We start from the raw sequence: 15,889 nt of genomic DNA on the forward strand, positions 1-15,889 counted from the left end.
CTGTGTCTCTCTCTGTCAAATAAATAAATAAAATCTTTAAAAAAAAACGATCACTTGGACAATCACAAAGCTTTGAGAAAAAAGCACAAGGAGCTCAGGATTGAATAATAAGGTTCATCATCTAAATGAGACCACTCCTTCAAGAATGAGAAAGGTCGTTGTTTTATCTAATGCAAATCAACAAAGTCAAGAAAACTGAATGGAGGAACATGTTAAGAACAAGAAAAAAACCTCAGAAAAAGACCTTAATGAGAGAGAGATAAGTGATTTGCCTGACAAAAAGTTAAAAAAAATGGTCATAAAGATGCTTGCTGAGGTCAGGAAAACAATGCATGAACAAAGTGAGAATTTCATCAGAGACAGAAAATATAAGAAAATAACCAAACAGAAATCACAGAGCTGAAGAATTCAATAATTGAGCTGAAAAACTCAATAGGTGTTTTTAATAGCAGATGAAGTGGAAGAAAAATCAGCAAACTCTTAAGACAGGGCAGTAGAATTCATCCAATAAGAGAAGCAAAAAGAAAAAAAGAAAAAGAATAAAGACAGCTTAAGGGATTAATAGGACAACATCAGGAGGCCCAATATTCACATTTAAGGGTCCCAGAAGGAGAAGAAAGAGAAAAAGGGGCAGAAATTTTTTTAAAGAAATAATGGCTGAAAATGTCCCTAACCTAGGAAAGAAACAGACATCCAGATCCAGGAAGTTCCAAAGAAGATGAATCCAAAGAGACCCACACTAAGACAAACTATAATTTAAGTTATTAAAAGTTAAAGACAAGGAGAGAATACAAACAGCAAGAGAAAGACAACTTGTTATGTATAAGGAAACCCCCATAAAACTATGAACAAGTGGCACCTGGGTGGTACAGTCAGTTAAGTGTCTGACTCTTGGTTTCAGTTCAGGTCATGATCTCAGGGTTGTGAAATCAAGCCCTGAGTCAGGTTCTGTGCTCAGTGTGGACTCTGCTTGAGATTCTCTCTCTCTCTCTATCTACCCCTCTCCCTCATGCTCTCTCTCTAAAATAAATAAATCTTAAAAAAAAAGAAGACTATCAAATTTTTTCAACAAAAACCTTGTGGGTCAGAAAGGAGTATCATAATATACATTCTCTTTCTCTCTCTCAACTAAGTAAATAAATAAATAATCTTTAAAAAAGGAGTTTTCCAGACAAGAAAAAACTGGAGTTTAGCACCACGACACTGAGTTTACAAGACATGTTAAAGGAATTTCTTTAAGCTGAAAGGAGACTAATTAGTAATAGGAAAACATATGATAGTATAAATTTCACTGGTAAAGGTAAATATATAGTTAAACTCAGAATAATCTAATGTTGGTAGGTTAATCACTTATAAATCTAGTATGAAGATTAAAAGACAAAAGTAGTAAAAATAGCTATAACTACAATAATTTGTTAATGGATACACAGATAAAAAGATGTAAATTGTTAAATCAAAAACATAAAATGGGGGCAGTAAAAATGCAGAGCTTTAGAATGAGTCTGGACTTAAGTTGTTAACAACTTAAAATAGACTGTTACAAATATAAGATGTTTTATGTAAGCCTATTGTAACCACAAAGTAAAACCTATACTACATACATGAAAGACAAAGATAAAGGAATCTAAGTACACCACTATAGAAAATTACCCAATCACAAAGGAAGAGAGCAAAAGAAAAAGGAAGGAACAAAGAATTAGAAAATGATGAACAAAATGGCAGTAAGCCCATACCTATCAATAATTACTTTAAATGTAAATGGACTAGGGGTGCCTGAGTGGCTCAGTTGGTTAAGTGTCCGACCTTGGGGCAGCTGGGTGGCTCAGTCGGTAAGTGTCTGTCTTCGGCTCAGGTCATTATCCCAGGGTCCTGTGATGGAGTCCCACATCAGGCTCCCTGCTCAGTGGGAAGCCTGCTTCTCCCTCTCCCACTTTCCCTGCTTGTGTTCTCTCTCTCACTGTGTCTCTCTCTGTCAAATAAATAAATAAAATCTTAAAAAAAAAAAAAGTGCGTGACTCCTGGCTTTGGCTCAGGTTATGATCTCGGGGTCATGAGATTGAGCCCTGCATTGGGCTCTGTGCTCAGCGGGAAGCCTGCTTGAGATTCTCTCTCTCCCTCTCCCTCTGCCCCTCCTCCCTCCATGCTCTCTCTTTCTCTAATAAATCTTTAAAAAATATAAATGGACTAAATTCTCCAAACAAAAGACAGAGGTAGTTGAATAGATTTAAAAAAAAAGTGTATGACCCAACGATATGCTGCCTATAAGGGACTCACTTCAACTGTAAGGACACACACAGACTAAAGAGAAGGAATGGGAAAAGATGGTTCATGCAAATGGAAAGCAAATGAAAGCTGAAGTAGCTATACTTAAATAAGAAAAAACAGACTTTAAGACAAACCTGTAACAAGAGACAAAGAAGTTCATTATATAATGATAAAGGGGTCAGTCCAATAAGATTATATAACATTTGTAAATTTACAGGTACCCAACCTAGAAGCACCTAAATATACAAAGCAAATATTAATAGACCTAAAGGGAGAAATAGACAGCAATACAATAATAGTAGGGGACTTCAATACCTCATTGTCATCATTGGGTAGATCATCCAGACAGAAAATCAATAAAGAAATATTGGACTTAACATGTTAAACCAGGTGGACTTAACAGACATTTACAGACCATTCCATCCAAAAGCAGCAGAATACATATTTTTCTCAAGCACACATGGAACAATCTCCAGAATAGATCATATGTTAGGCCACAAAATAAGCCTCAATAAATTTAAGAAGACTGAAGGGCGCCTGGGTGATTCAGTCAGTTAAGCGTCTGACTCGTGATTTTGGCTCAGGTCATGATCTCAGGGTTGTGAGATTGAGCCCTGTGTCAGGCTCCATGCTCAGCACTGCTTAAGATTCTCTCCCTCTGGCGCCTGGGTGGCTCAGTTGGTTAAGCGACTGCCTTCGGCTCAGGTCATGATCCTGGAGTCCTGGGATCGAGTCCCACATCAGGCTCCCTGCTTGGCAGGGAGTCTGCTTCTCCCTCTGACCCTCTTCCCTCTCGTGCTTTCTATCTCTCATTCTCTCTCTCTCTCTGAAATAAATAAATAAATAAATAATTAAAAAAAAAAAAGATTCTCTCCCTCTGCCCCTACTCACACATGCACTCTCTCTCTCTCAAAAAAATTTTAAAGAGGATTGAAATCATATCAAGCATTTTTTCCCAACCACAAGGGTATGAAACTAAAAAAGAATTACAAGAAGAAAACCGGAAAATTGACAAATGTGGAGATTAAACAACATGCTACAACGAATAGGTAAAAGAAATAAAAATAGAACTCAAATGAAAATGGGAATATAACATACCAGCAAAAATAGTTCTTAGAGGGAAGTTCATAGTGATAAACACCTACATTAAGAATAAGAAAGACCTCAAATCATGGCTTTAGAAGCCATTCCCTGTGGTCTCCTTATTTGCTGCAAATAAAGTTTTTTTTGTGCAACCAATCAAAAACAAAACAAAACAAAGAAACAACAACAATGAAAAAAGAAATAAGAAAAACCTCAAATAAACAACCTAACTTTACACCTAAAGAAACTAGAAACAGAACAAACTAAGACCAAAGTTAGTAGAAGGAAGGAAATAACAAATATCAGAGCAGAAATAAATGAAGCAAAGACTAAAAGGATAATAGAAAAGATCAATGAAACCAAGAGCTGGTTTTTGAAAAGATAAACATTTAGTTAGAGTCACCAAGGGAAAAAAAGAGAGAAAATACAAATAAAATCAGAAAGAGACATTACAACAGATACAAGAGAAATACAAAGAATCATAGGACACTACTATGAACAATTATATGCCAACAAACTGGATAATGTAGAAAAAACTGATACATTCCTACAAACATACAACCTACAAAAACTGAATCATGAAGTTAATAGAAAATCTGAACAGACTAATTACTAGTAAGGAGACTGAATCAGTAAACCAACAAACAAAAGTCCAGATGGCCTCCCTGGTGAATTCAACAAAATGTTTGAAGAATTAATACCAATGCTTCTCAAACACTTCCAAAAAAGTGAAGAGGAGGGAACACTTCCAAACTTATTTTATGAGGCCAGCATTAAATATCAAAACCAGATAAAGGCATTACAAGAAAAGGAAATCACAGGCCAATATCCTTATGAACATAGACACAAAGCTCCTCAACAAAATATTAGCAAACTGAATTCAACAATACATTAAAAGGTTCATACACTACAAAGTGGGATTTATTCCTGGGATGCGAGGATGGTTCACCATCAATAACAATCAAGATGATACAGAACATACACAAAATTAGGAATAAAAATCATATAATCATCTTAATAGATTGCAGAAAAAGCATTTGACAAAATAAACATCCATTCTTTATAAAAACTTTCAACAGAGAGGGTATAGAGGGAACATATCTCAACATAATAAAGGCAATATACAATGAACCCATGTTTAACATCATACTCAATTATGAAAAACTGAAAGCTTTTCCTCTAAGATCAGAAACAAGACAAGGATGTCTATTCTCATCACTTTCATTTAAAATAGTACTAGAGGGACACCTGGGTGGATCAGTTGGTTAAGCGTCTGCCTTCAGCTCAGGTCATGATCCCAGGTCCTAGGATCGAGCCCTGTGTTGGGCTCCCTGCTCAGCTGAGAGTCCGCTTCTCCCTCCAACCCTCCCCCTGCTCATACTCTCTCTCTCTCAAATAAATAAAGTCTTTAAAAATAAATAAGTAAAAATAAAAATAATAAAATAGTACTGGGAGGGGGCGTCTGAGTGGCCCAGTCAGTTGAGCATCCAACTATTGGTTTTGGCTGGGTCACTGATCCCTGGGTCATGGAATTGAGTCCCGCCTTGGGCTCAGCCCTGACTCCCTCTTCCTCTGCTCCTCCCCTGTTCTTGCTCATCTCTCTCTCTCAAATAAATAAATAAATAAATAAATAAATAAATAAATAAATAAATAAAATCTTTAAAAAAAATAGTACCAGGAGTCCTAGCTAGAGGAATTAGGCAAGACAAAGTAATAAAGGGCATCCAAATCAGAAAGGAAGAAGTAAACTGTCTCTATATGCAGATGACATACTATATATAGAAAACCCTAAAACTTCACCAAAAAACTGTTAGAATAAACAAATTCAGTAAAGTTGCAGGATACAAAATCAATATACAAAAATCAATTGTGTTTCTATACACTAATAACAAACTACCTGAAAGTGAAATTAAAAATACAGTTCCACTTACAATTGCTTCATAAGAATAAAATGCCTAGGAATATATTTAACTAAGAAGGTAAGAGACCCATACAATGGAAACTATAAGACATTGATGAAATAAATTGAAGTCACAAATAAATGGAAAGTTACCCCATACTCACAGACTGGAAGAATTAATATTGTTAGAATGTCTATTCTACCCAAAGTAATCTATAGATTCAATGCAATTCCTATCAAAATTCCAATGGCATTTTTCACAGAAATGAAGCAAACAATTCTAAAATTTGTTATAGAACCACAAAAGATCCCAAATAGCCAAAGCAATCTTGAGAAAGAGAACAAAGCTGCAGGCATCACAATTCCTGATTTCAAACTATATTACAAAGCTATAATAATCAAAACAGTATGGTATTAGCATTAAAACAAACACATAGGTCAATGGAACAGAACAAAGAGCCCAGAAATAAACCCATGCATATACAGCCAACTTATGGGAAAGGATCCAAGAATATTCAGTGGGAAAAAGATAGTCTCTTCAAAAATGGTGCTGGAAAAACTGGGTAACCCCATGCAAAAGAATGAAACTGGACCACTATTTTTATCATTCAAAAAAATCCACTCAAAATGGATTAAAGACTTGAATGTAAGATCTGAAACCATAAAAGTTGTAGAATAAAATATAAAGGGTAAGCTCCTTGACATCAGTCTTTGCAAATATTTTTTTTTTATTTGATACCAAAAGCAAAAATAAACAATTGGGACTACATCAAACTAAAAAGCTTTTGCACAGCAAAAAAAACTATCAACAAAATAAAAGGGCAACCTCCTTAATGAGGGAAGATATTTGCAAATCATATATCTACTAAAGGGCTAATCTCCAAAATAAATAAAGAATTCATACAACTTGGGCACCTGGGTGGCTCAGTTGGTTAAGCATCTACCTTTGGCTCAGGTCATGATCCCAGGGTCCTGGGATCGAGTCCTACCTACATTGGGCTCCCTGCTCAGCAGAGAGTCTGCTTCTCCCTCTACCCTTCCCCCTTGGTCATGATCTCTCTTTCTTTCTCTCTCTCAAATAAATAAATAAAATCTTTTGTTTAAAAAAAGAATTCATACAACTTGATAGCAAAAAAAAAAAATCTGATTAAAAAATGATCAGAGGAATAGACACTTTGCCAAAAAAGACAAACAGATGGCAACAGACACATGAAAATGTGCTCAACATCACTAATCACCGGGGGAATACAAATCAAAACCACAATGAGCTATCCTCTCACATGTGTTAGAATGGCTATTATCAAAAAGACAAGAGATAAGTGTTGGTGAGAATGTGGAGAAATGGGAACCCTTGTGCACTGTTGATGAGTATGTAAATTGATGCAGCCACAATGGAATGAATATGTAAATTGGTGCAGCCACCTTTCCACAAATACAACTCGATAACTATCAAATCATCCTAAATACCCCAGAAATCAACCTGAAGACTGGCAGAACAAACTCCACAACTAAAGGTAGAGAAGAGGCCACACTGAAGAAGGTAGGAAGTGCAGGGACACAGTTTGGGAAAAAATGGATCATGGCTTCTGTGATGGGGTTGGGAGCCACGGTTGCGAAGGGCCAGAAACAGACTAGCGCACAGGCAAGTGCATGGGGGAGATGGTTCCCCATAGCAATTGGTTTGGAAAGTGAGAGGGCCTGAATTTTGTGCAACTAATGGTGGTTAAAGCCTAGAGTTTTAAAGGTCAGCATACGGGCTGCCTGGGTGGCTCAGTCGGTTAAGCGTCTGCCTTCAGCTCAGGTCATGATCCCAGGGTCCTTGGATCGAGCCCCGCATCGGGCTCTGTGCTCAGCAGGGAGCCTGCTTCTCCCTCTCCCTCTGCCTCCCTGCCTGTCTACTTGTGATCTCTCTCTCTGTCAAATAAATAAATAAAATCTTAAAAAAAAAAGAGTTGTTTAAAAAAAATAATAAAATAAAAAAATAAAGGTCAGCATACTTGGCTCTGGGCAAGCCCCAAGGTATTGGGGCTGCTCTTGGGGAGAAGGCAGGGAAAATAGCCTGTGACATACAACATGGAAACAGCAAGCTGAAGAGTGCCTAGGGCACATAATGGCGAGGTTATTTGCTCTTCTTGGAATGTGTGCCAGAGAGGCAGCAGTTATAGAGAGATCCCTCCCGGAACAAAGGACCTAGCAGGTGCCATTTCCCTCCCTCACCACTCAGCATAAGCACAGGGCCATCTGTGGGAACCAGCAGAGCGCCAACACTTGCTACCTAATTTGCTATACGAAGCCCAGTCCCCTCCAGGCTCTGGTGGAATTGTCTTTCCCACCCACGCTTACCTCAGTCACAGCAAGGCAGGCCCCCTTGCCCAGAAGACTGGCCCAAACCCCTGCCTACACCCAATCTTCCAACCCTGGTTTTCCAGGGCCTCAGTTCTGGCAGCTGGTCTCAATTCACAAGGAGACAAGAGCACACCCAGTTATAACTTGCCACATTCAGGCCAGGGACCAATCACTGCCCACAACAGGCAGACAGCCTCTGCTGATGACTAGCCTTAAAGAAAAAATGGCCAGGACACAATAGCAGAGCCTACACAGCACACACTGGAGACACTCTCAGAAGCACCAGTCCCTGGGGAACAGGGGACACCACATGGCAGGGCACTACACAACCAGTTTTTCATAAGGCTGTTACCCTTAAGAATAGGAGAAGTATTGGGGCGTCTGGGTGGCTCAGTCAGTTGGGGATCTGCCTTCAGTTCAGGTCATGATCTCAGGGTTCTGGGATCAAGCCCCGTGTCAGACTCCCTGCTCAGCAGGGAATTGGCTTCTCCCTCTCCCTTTATCCCTCCCCAACCATGTGCATGCACACGTGCGCACGCTCTCTCTCTCTCGATAAATAAAATCTTAAAAAAAAAAAAAGAATTGGAGAAGTACCTGACTTTCCTAACACACAGAAACAAGCAGAGACTTAGACAAAATAAGAAGACAGAGGAATCTGTCCCAAATGAAAGAACAGGAAAAGGCCACAGCCAGAGATCTAAGTGAAACAGATATAAGTAACATGTCTGATGGAGAATTTAAAGCAATGATCATAACACAGTCACTGGACTTGAGAAAAGGATGGAAGACATGACTAAGACCCTTAACATAGGATAAGGAATAACAAAGCAGAGATAAGGGCTCAATAAACAAAATGAGAAACATGCTTGATAGGATGAAAGAAGCAGAAGAATTAATTAATGACCTAGAAAACAGTAATGGAAAGTAATCAAGCTGAATAAAAGAAAGAAAAAAGAGTGATGCAAAACGAGAATAGACTTAGGGAACTCAGTGACTCTATCAAACATAATAACATTCACATTATAGGAGTCCCAGAAGAAGGAGAGAGAGAGAGAAAAGGGGGCAGAAAATTTATTTGAATAAATAATCACTGAAAACTGCCCTAATCTGGGAGAGGAAATAAATATCCAGATCCAAGAGGCACAGAGAACCCTCAACAAAATCAACAAAAGCAGATCCACCCCAAGACATGTTATAATTAAAATGGAAAATACAGTGATAAAGAAAAAAACATTAAAGCAGAAAGACAAAAGAAAACAGTTACATACAAGGGAAATCCCATAAGGCTATCAGGAGATTTTTCAGCAGACACTTTCCAAGCCACAAGAGAGTGGCAATGATATACTCAAAGTGCTGGAAAAAAATCTGCAGCCAAAAATACCATATCCAGCAAGGCTATCATTCAGAACAGAAGGATAAAGAGTTCCCTAGAAAAACAAAAACTAAAAGTGTTCGTGACCACTAAACCAGCCTGCAAGAAATATTAAAGGGGACTCTTTGAGTGGAAAGAAAAGACCAAAAGTAACAGTATGAAGGTAACACAAAAGCAGTAAAAAATGAGTATTTTTGTAAAATATCAATCAAGGAACTCATAAAATAAAAGGATGTAAAATATGATATGATATACCTAAATTGTGGGGAGGCATAAAGAATGGGCTCAAACTTAAATGACCTTCAACTTAATATTATTATATATATATTATATACTAATATAGACTGCTATATGGAGAAGAGGTTATATACAAACCTAATGGTAACCATATATCAAAACCCACTAATAAATATGCAAAGAATAAAGAGAAAGAAATCCAAATATATCACTAAAGAAAACCAGAAAACCATGGAAGAGAGAAAGATAAGAAAGGATCAGAGAAAATCTTCAGAAACAACCACAAAACAAGTAATAAAATGGCAATAAATACATATCTATCAATAATTACTTTGAATATAAATGGACTAAATGCTCCAATCAAAAGACATAGGGTAACAAATGGATAAAACAAGACCCATCTATATGCTGCCTACAAAAGACTTATTTTAGACCTAAAGACACATGCAGATTGAAAGTGACAGAATGGAGAAACGTCTATCATGCAAATGGATGTCAAAAGAAAGCCAGTGTAGCAATACTTATATTGAACAAACTAAACTTTAAAACAAACACTGTAACAGGAGACAGAGAAGGACACTATATAATAATAAAGATGACAAACCAACAGGAAGATATAACAATTATAAATATTTATACACCCAAAATAGGAATACCCAAATACACAAAATGGTTAATACTAACATAAAGGAACTAATCAATAATAATATAATAATAGTAGGGGACTTTAACACCCCACTCACATCAATGAACAGATCATCTAAATAGAAAATCAACAAGGAAACAATGGCTTTGAATGACACACTGGACCAGACAGACTTACCAGATGTACACAGAACATTCCAACCTGAATCAGAATACACATTCTTTTCAAGTCCACATGGAACACTCTCCAGAATAGATCCCATATTAGCTCACAAAACAAGCCTCAACAAATTCAAAAAGACTGAAGTCATATCATGCATCTTTTCTGACCACAATGGCTAGAAGTCAACTGCAAGAAAATATCTGGAAGACCACAAATACATGGAGGCTAAATAATATGCTACTAAACAATGAATCGGTCAACCAGAAATAAAAGAAGAAATTTAAAAGTACACGGAAACAAATAAAAATGAAAATACAATGGGTCAAAAACCTTGGGATGCAGCAAAGCAGTTCTAAGATAAAAGCTTATAGCAATACCATCCTACCTCAAGAAGCAGGAAAAATCCCAAATAAACAACTAACTTTACACATAAAGAGCTAAAAAGAACAACAAATAAAACCTAAAACCAGCAGAAGGAAGGAAACAATAAGGACTGGAACAGAAATAAATGATATAGAAACTAAAAAACAATAGGACAAATTTTTAAAAAATCAATAAAGGGGCACCTAGGTGGTGCAGTTTGCCAGGCATCTGTCTGACTCTCGGTTTCAGCTCAGGTAGTGATCTTGGGGTCGTGGGATCAAGCCCTGTGTCAGGCTCCACACTCAGCGCAGAGTCTGCTTGAGCTTCTCTCTCCCTCTCCCTCTGCCCCATCCACTCATGCTTTCTCTCTTTCTCTAAAATAAATAACTTTTTAAAAAAAATCAATAAAATTGATAAACCTCTACCCAGACCTATCAAGAAAAAAAGACGAAGGACTGAAATAAATGAAATCACAAATGAGAGAGAAGAAATAACACCACCACAGAAATAAAAACAATTATAAGAAAATATTATGGAAAACTATATGCCAATAAATTGGACAACCTAGAAGAAATGAATAAATTCCTAGAAACATATAACTTCCCAAAACAGAATCAGGAAGAAATAGAAAATTTGAACAGACCAATTATCAGCAACGAAACTGAATCAGTAACCAAAAAACTCCAAACAAACAAAAGTCCAGGAACAGATGGATTCACGAGTGAATTCTACCAAACATTTAAAGAAGAGTTAATACCTATTCTTCTCAAACTACTCCAAAAAATAGAAAAGGAAGGAAAAGTTCCAAATTCATTCCATGAGGCCAGCATTACCCTGATTCCAAAACCAGAAAAAGACACCACCAAAAAAAAAAGAGAGAGAGAGAGAGAGAACTACAGGACAATATCTTCATTGAACATAGATGCAAAAATGCTTAACAAAATACTATCAAACCAAATCCAACAATACATTCAAAAAATCTTTCACCGCAATCAAGTGAGATTTATTCCTGGGATGCAAGGATAGTTCAATATTTGCACATCAATCAATGTGATACATTATTACATCAATAAGAGAAAGGATAAAAACCATATGATCATTTCAATAGATGCAGAAAAAGCTTCTGATTAAGTACAACATCCATTCATGATAAAAACCCTCAACAAAGGAGGTTTAGAGAAAACATACTTCCAATATAATAAAGGCCATTTTTAAAAAGGATTTTATTGGGGCACCTGGGTGGCTCAGTTGGTTAGGCAACTGCCTTCAGCTCACGTCATGATCCTGGAGTCCCAGGATCGAGTCCCACATTGGGTTCCCTGCTCGGCGGGGAGTCTGCTTCTCCCTCTGACCCTCTTCCCTCTCGTGCTCTCTATCTCTCATTCTCTCTCTCTCAAATAAGTAAATAAAATCTTTAAATAAAATAAAAATAAAAAGGATTTTATTTATTTATTTGACAGAGAGAGAGAGAGAATGCGCACACAAGCAGGGGGAGAGGCAGAGAGATTGGAAGAAGCAGGCTCCCCACTGAGCAGGCAGCCCAATGTGGGGCTTGATCCCAGGACCTTGGGATCATGACCTGAGCCAGAGGCAGATGCTTAACTGACTGCGCAGCCACCCAAGTGCCCCAATGAAGGCCATTTATGAAAAATCACAGCTGACATCATCATCAATGGGGAAGAACTGAGAGCTTTTCCCCTAAGATTGGGAGCAAGACAGGGATGTCCACTCTCACCACTTTTATTCAATATAGGACTGGAAATCCTAACCACAGCAATAACACAACAAAAAGAAATAAAAGGCATCCAAATTGGTAAGGAAGAAGTAAAACTTTCACTATTTGCAGATGACATAATGCTATATATAGAAAACCCAAACTACTCCACCAAAAAACTGCTAGAACTAATGAATGAATTCAGTAAAGTTGCAGGATACAAAATCAATGTACAGAAATCTGTTGTTTTCCTATATAGCAATAATGAACCAGCAGAAAGTGAAATTATGAAAATAATCCCATTATAATTGCACCAAAAATAGTAAGATATAAAGGAATAAACTTAACCAAAGAGGTGAAAGACCTGTACTCTGAAAACTATAAAACGCTGATGAAAGAAATGGAAGACAACACAAAGCAATGGAAAGCCGTTCCAAGCTTATGGATCTGAAGAACAAATATTGTCATAATGTCCACAGTACCCAAAGCAATCTACACATTTAATGCAATCTCTATCAAAATACTAACAGCATTTTTCACAGAACTATAACAATCCTAAAGTTTGTATGGAACCACAAAAGACCCTGAATAGCCAAAGCAATCTTGAGAAAGAAAAACAAAGCTGGAGGCATCACAATTCTAGACTTCAAATTGTTACAAAGGTGTAGTAATCAAAATAGTATAGTACTGGTAGAAAAATAGACATATAGATCAATGGAACAGAACAGAAAGCCCAGAAATGAACCCACAGTTATTTTGTGTGTGTGTGTGTGTGCTTTTTTTTTAATTAAATAAATAAAATAAATTTTATTTATTTATTTGAGAGAGAGAAAGAGAGAGCGAGCACAAGCATGGGAACAGACAGAGGGAGAGGGAGAAGCAGGCTCCCAGCTGAGCAGGGATCCTGAAGCGGGGTTCAATCCCAGGACCCCAGGATCATGACCTGAGCTGAAGGCAACCACTCAACCGACTGAGCCACACAGGTGCCCCAATAAACCTACAATTATATGGTCAATTAATCTCTGACAAAGCAGGAAAGAATATCAAATAGGAACAAGAGAGTCTCTTCAACAAATGATGTTGGGAAAACTAGACAGCAACATGCAAAAGAAAGAAACTAGACCACTTTCTTACACCACATACAAAAATAAATTCCAAATGGATTAAAGACCTAAATGTGAGACCTGAAACCATAAAAATTCTGGAAGAGAACACAGGCAGTAATATCTTTGACACTGGCTGTACCAACTTTTTTCTAGATAGGTTCCCTGAGGCAAGGGAAACAAAAGCAAAAATAAACCATTGGGAGTACATTAAAATAAAAAGCTTCTGCACTGTGGGAAACAATCAACAAAAACTAAAAGGCAACCTACTGAATGGGAGAAGATATCTGCAAATGACATATCTGATAAAGGACTAGAATCCAAAATTTATAAAGAACTTACACAATTCAACACCCAAAAAACAATCTAATTAAAAAATGGGCAGAAGACATGAACAGACATTTTCCCAAAGAAAACATACAGCTGGCCAACTTTCACATGAAAAGATGCTCATCATCACTTAACCATCAGAGAAACACAAATCAAAACTACAAGAGATATCACCTCACATGTCAAAATGGCAAAAATCAGTAACACAAAACAACAGGTGTTGGCAAGGATGTGGAGAAAAAGGAAACCTTTTGTACTGTTGGTGGGAATGCAAACTGGTGCAGCCACTGTGGAAAACAGTATGGAGGTTCCTCGAAGAATTAAAAATACAACTCCCCTACAATTCAGCAATCACACTACTGGGTACTTACCAAAAGAATACAAAAACACTAATTTAAAAAGATATATACACCCACATGTTCATTGCAACATTGTTTACAATAGCTAAGACATGGAAGCAGCCCAAGTGTCCATCCATAGATGAATGGATAAAGAAGATGTGGTGCATATATACAACGGAATATTATTCAGCCATAAAAAAGAGTGAAATCTTAACCATTTGCAACAACATGGATGGAGCTAGACAACATAATGCTAAGTGAAATAAGTCAGTCAGAGAAAGACAATACCATATGATTTCCCTTATATATGGAATTTAAGAAACAAAACAAACAAGCAAAGGGGGGAGAAAAGAGAGACAAACCAAAAAACAGACTCTTAACTCTAGAGAACAAACTGATGGTTACCAGAGGGGAGGTGGGTAGGGGGATGGGTGAAATAGGTGAAGGGGATTAAGAGTAGACTTATTATGATGAGCACTGAGCAATGTACAGAATTACTGAATCACTATATTGTACACCTTACACTAATATAACACTGTAACTTAAGTAACTGGAATTAAAATTAAAACTTAAAAAAAAAACCGTTCTAAACAACCCAAAACAAAAACAAAAACATGTTCCTCAAAAATTTTAAAAGAGAAACTATCATATGGTCTGCAATTCCATGTCTGCATATTTATCCAAAAAAAATTTAACCACTATCCAGAAAAGATACATACTCCCACATGTTCATAGCAGCATTACTAACAATAGGTAAGACATGGAAACAACTTAAGTGCCCACTGTTAGATGAGTGGATAAAGAAGTTTGTGTACACACACACACAGTGGAATATAATTCAGCCATTAAAAAGGAAATCCTGTCATTTACAACTTGGGTGGAGTTTTAATACATTACAGTAAGTGAAGTAAGTCAGAGAAAGACAAATACTCTATGATCTCACTTCTATGTTGAATCTAAAAACAAACAAACAAACAAACAAATTCATAGATATAGACAGCAAATTAGTAGTTGCCAGAGTTGGGGGGTAGGGAGCAAAATCAGTGAAGGGGTCAAAAGGCACAAATTTCTAGTTATAAGTTAAATTAGTCCTGAGGATGTAATGCAGGCACGGCTTGAGTACAGGTAACAATACTGTATTTTATACTTGAAAGTTGGGAAGAGAGTTAATGTTAAAAGTTCTCATCATAAGAAAAAACAAATTTGTAACCACATGTGGTGAGGGATGTTAACTAAACTTATTGAAATAATCATTTTGCAGTATATATCAAATCATTATGTTATACCTCTAAAACTAATACAATGTTATATGTGATTTATATGTCAATAAAAAAACCAAAATAAAATAAAAATGACTAGAAAACACATCAACGATTCCATTAAACTAGACGTTGAGATTGTCGCCTGGCCACCTGGGGTTCCTCACTGCATGTAAACCAGCAGGCAAAGAAGGAGGGCGCTGCACTGGCTAGAGTGACTATTAAGGAGAAATTGTGTTCCTTTGGTACAAAAGGGAAAAGGAGGAATATGTCGGAAATACACGAGATCTTTTGGGGTACCTTTTAGAACTGTGTTCTATGATAAATTTTATAAACGATTGCTTTACTTTTTGCTAAATTATAAAATTTACAGGATTCTGTTGCTCAGAAGAAACTCATTGAAAACATAGGGCCACACTGTGATAAGGAAACAAAGCTGTATGTTTCTTAGTATTTGTGGTGTTTATTTCTTTTTATGTCTTATACAAACCTTCCTACGCAAAAGGGTAAAAGGAAGGATGGTTACAGAAATGTGGATGCCATCAGCCTCCCTGCTGTTTGAAGGTGTGAGAACGCATGAACCAGTAAAAGTGTTAACTGGAATTTAAATCTCACAGATAAGCAGAAAATATAATTCCTGGCAGACTATATACGGTGTTCATTGAACAGTATTAAGAATAAAATACTTTGCAATTTCAGTAAGTTGAAATTTATGGCATAAGGCAAGGAATGGGAGCTATGAGCTCTGTGACTTCGGTAAATTACTTA

The sequence above is a fragment of the Zalophus californianus genome, chromosome 6 (assembly GCF_009762305.2).
Source record: "Zalophus californianus isolate mZalCal1 chromosome 6, mZalCal1.pri.v2, whole genome shotgun sequence".
NCBI classification, from domain to species: Eukaryota; Metazoa; Chordata; class Mammalia; order Carnivora; family Otariidae; genus Zalophus; species Zalophus californianus.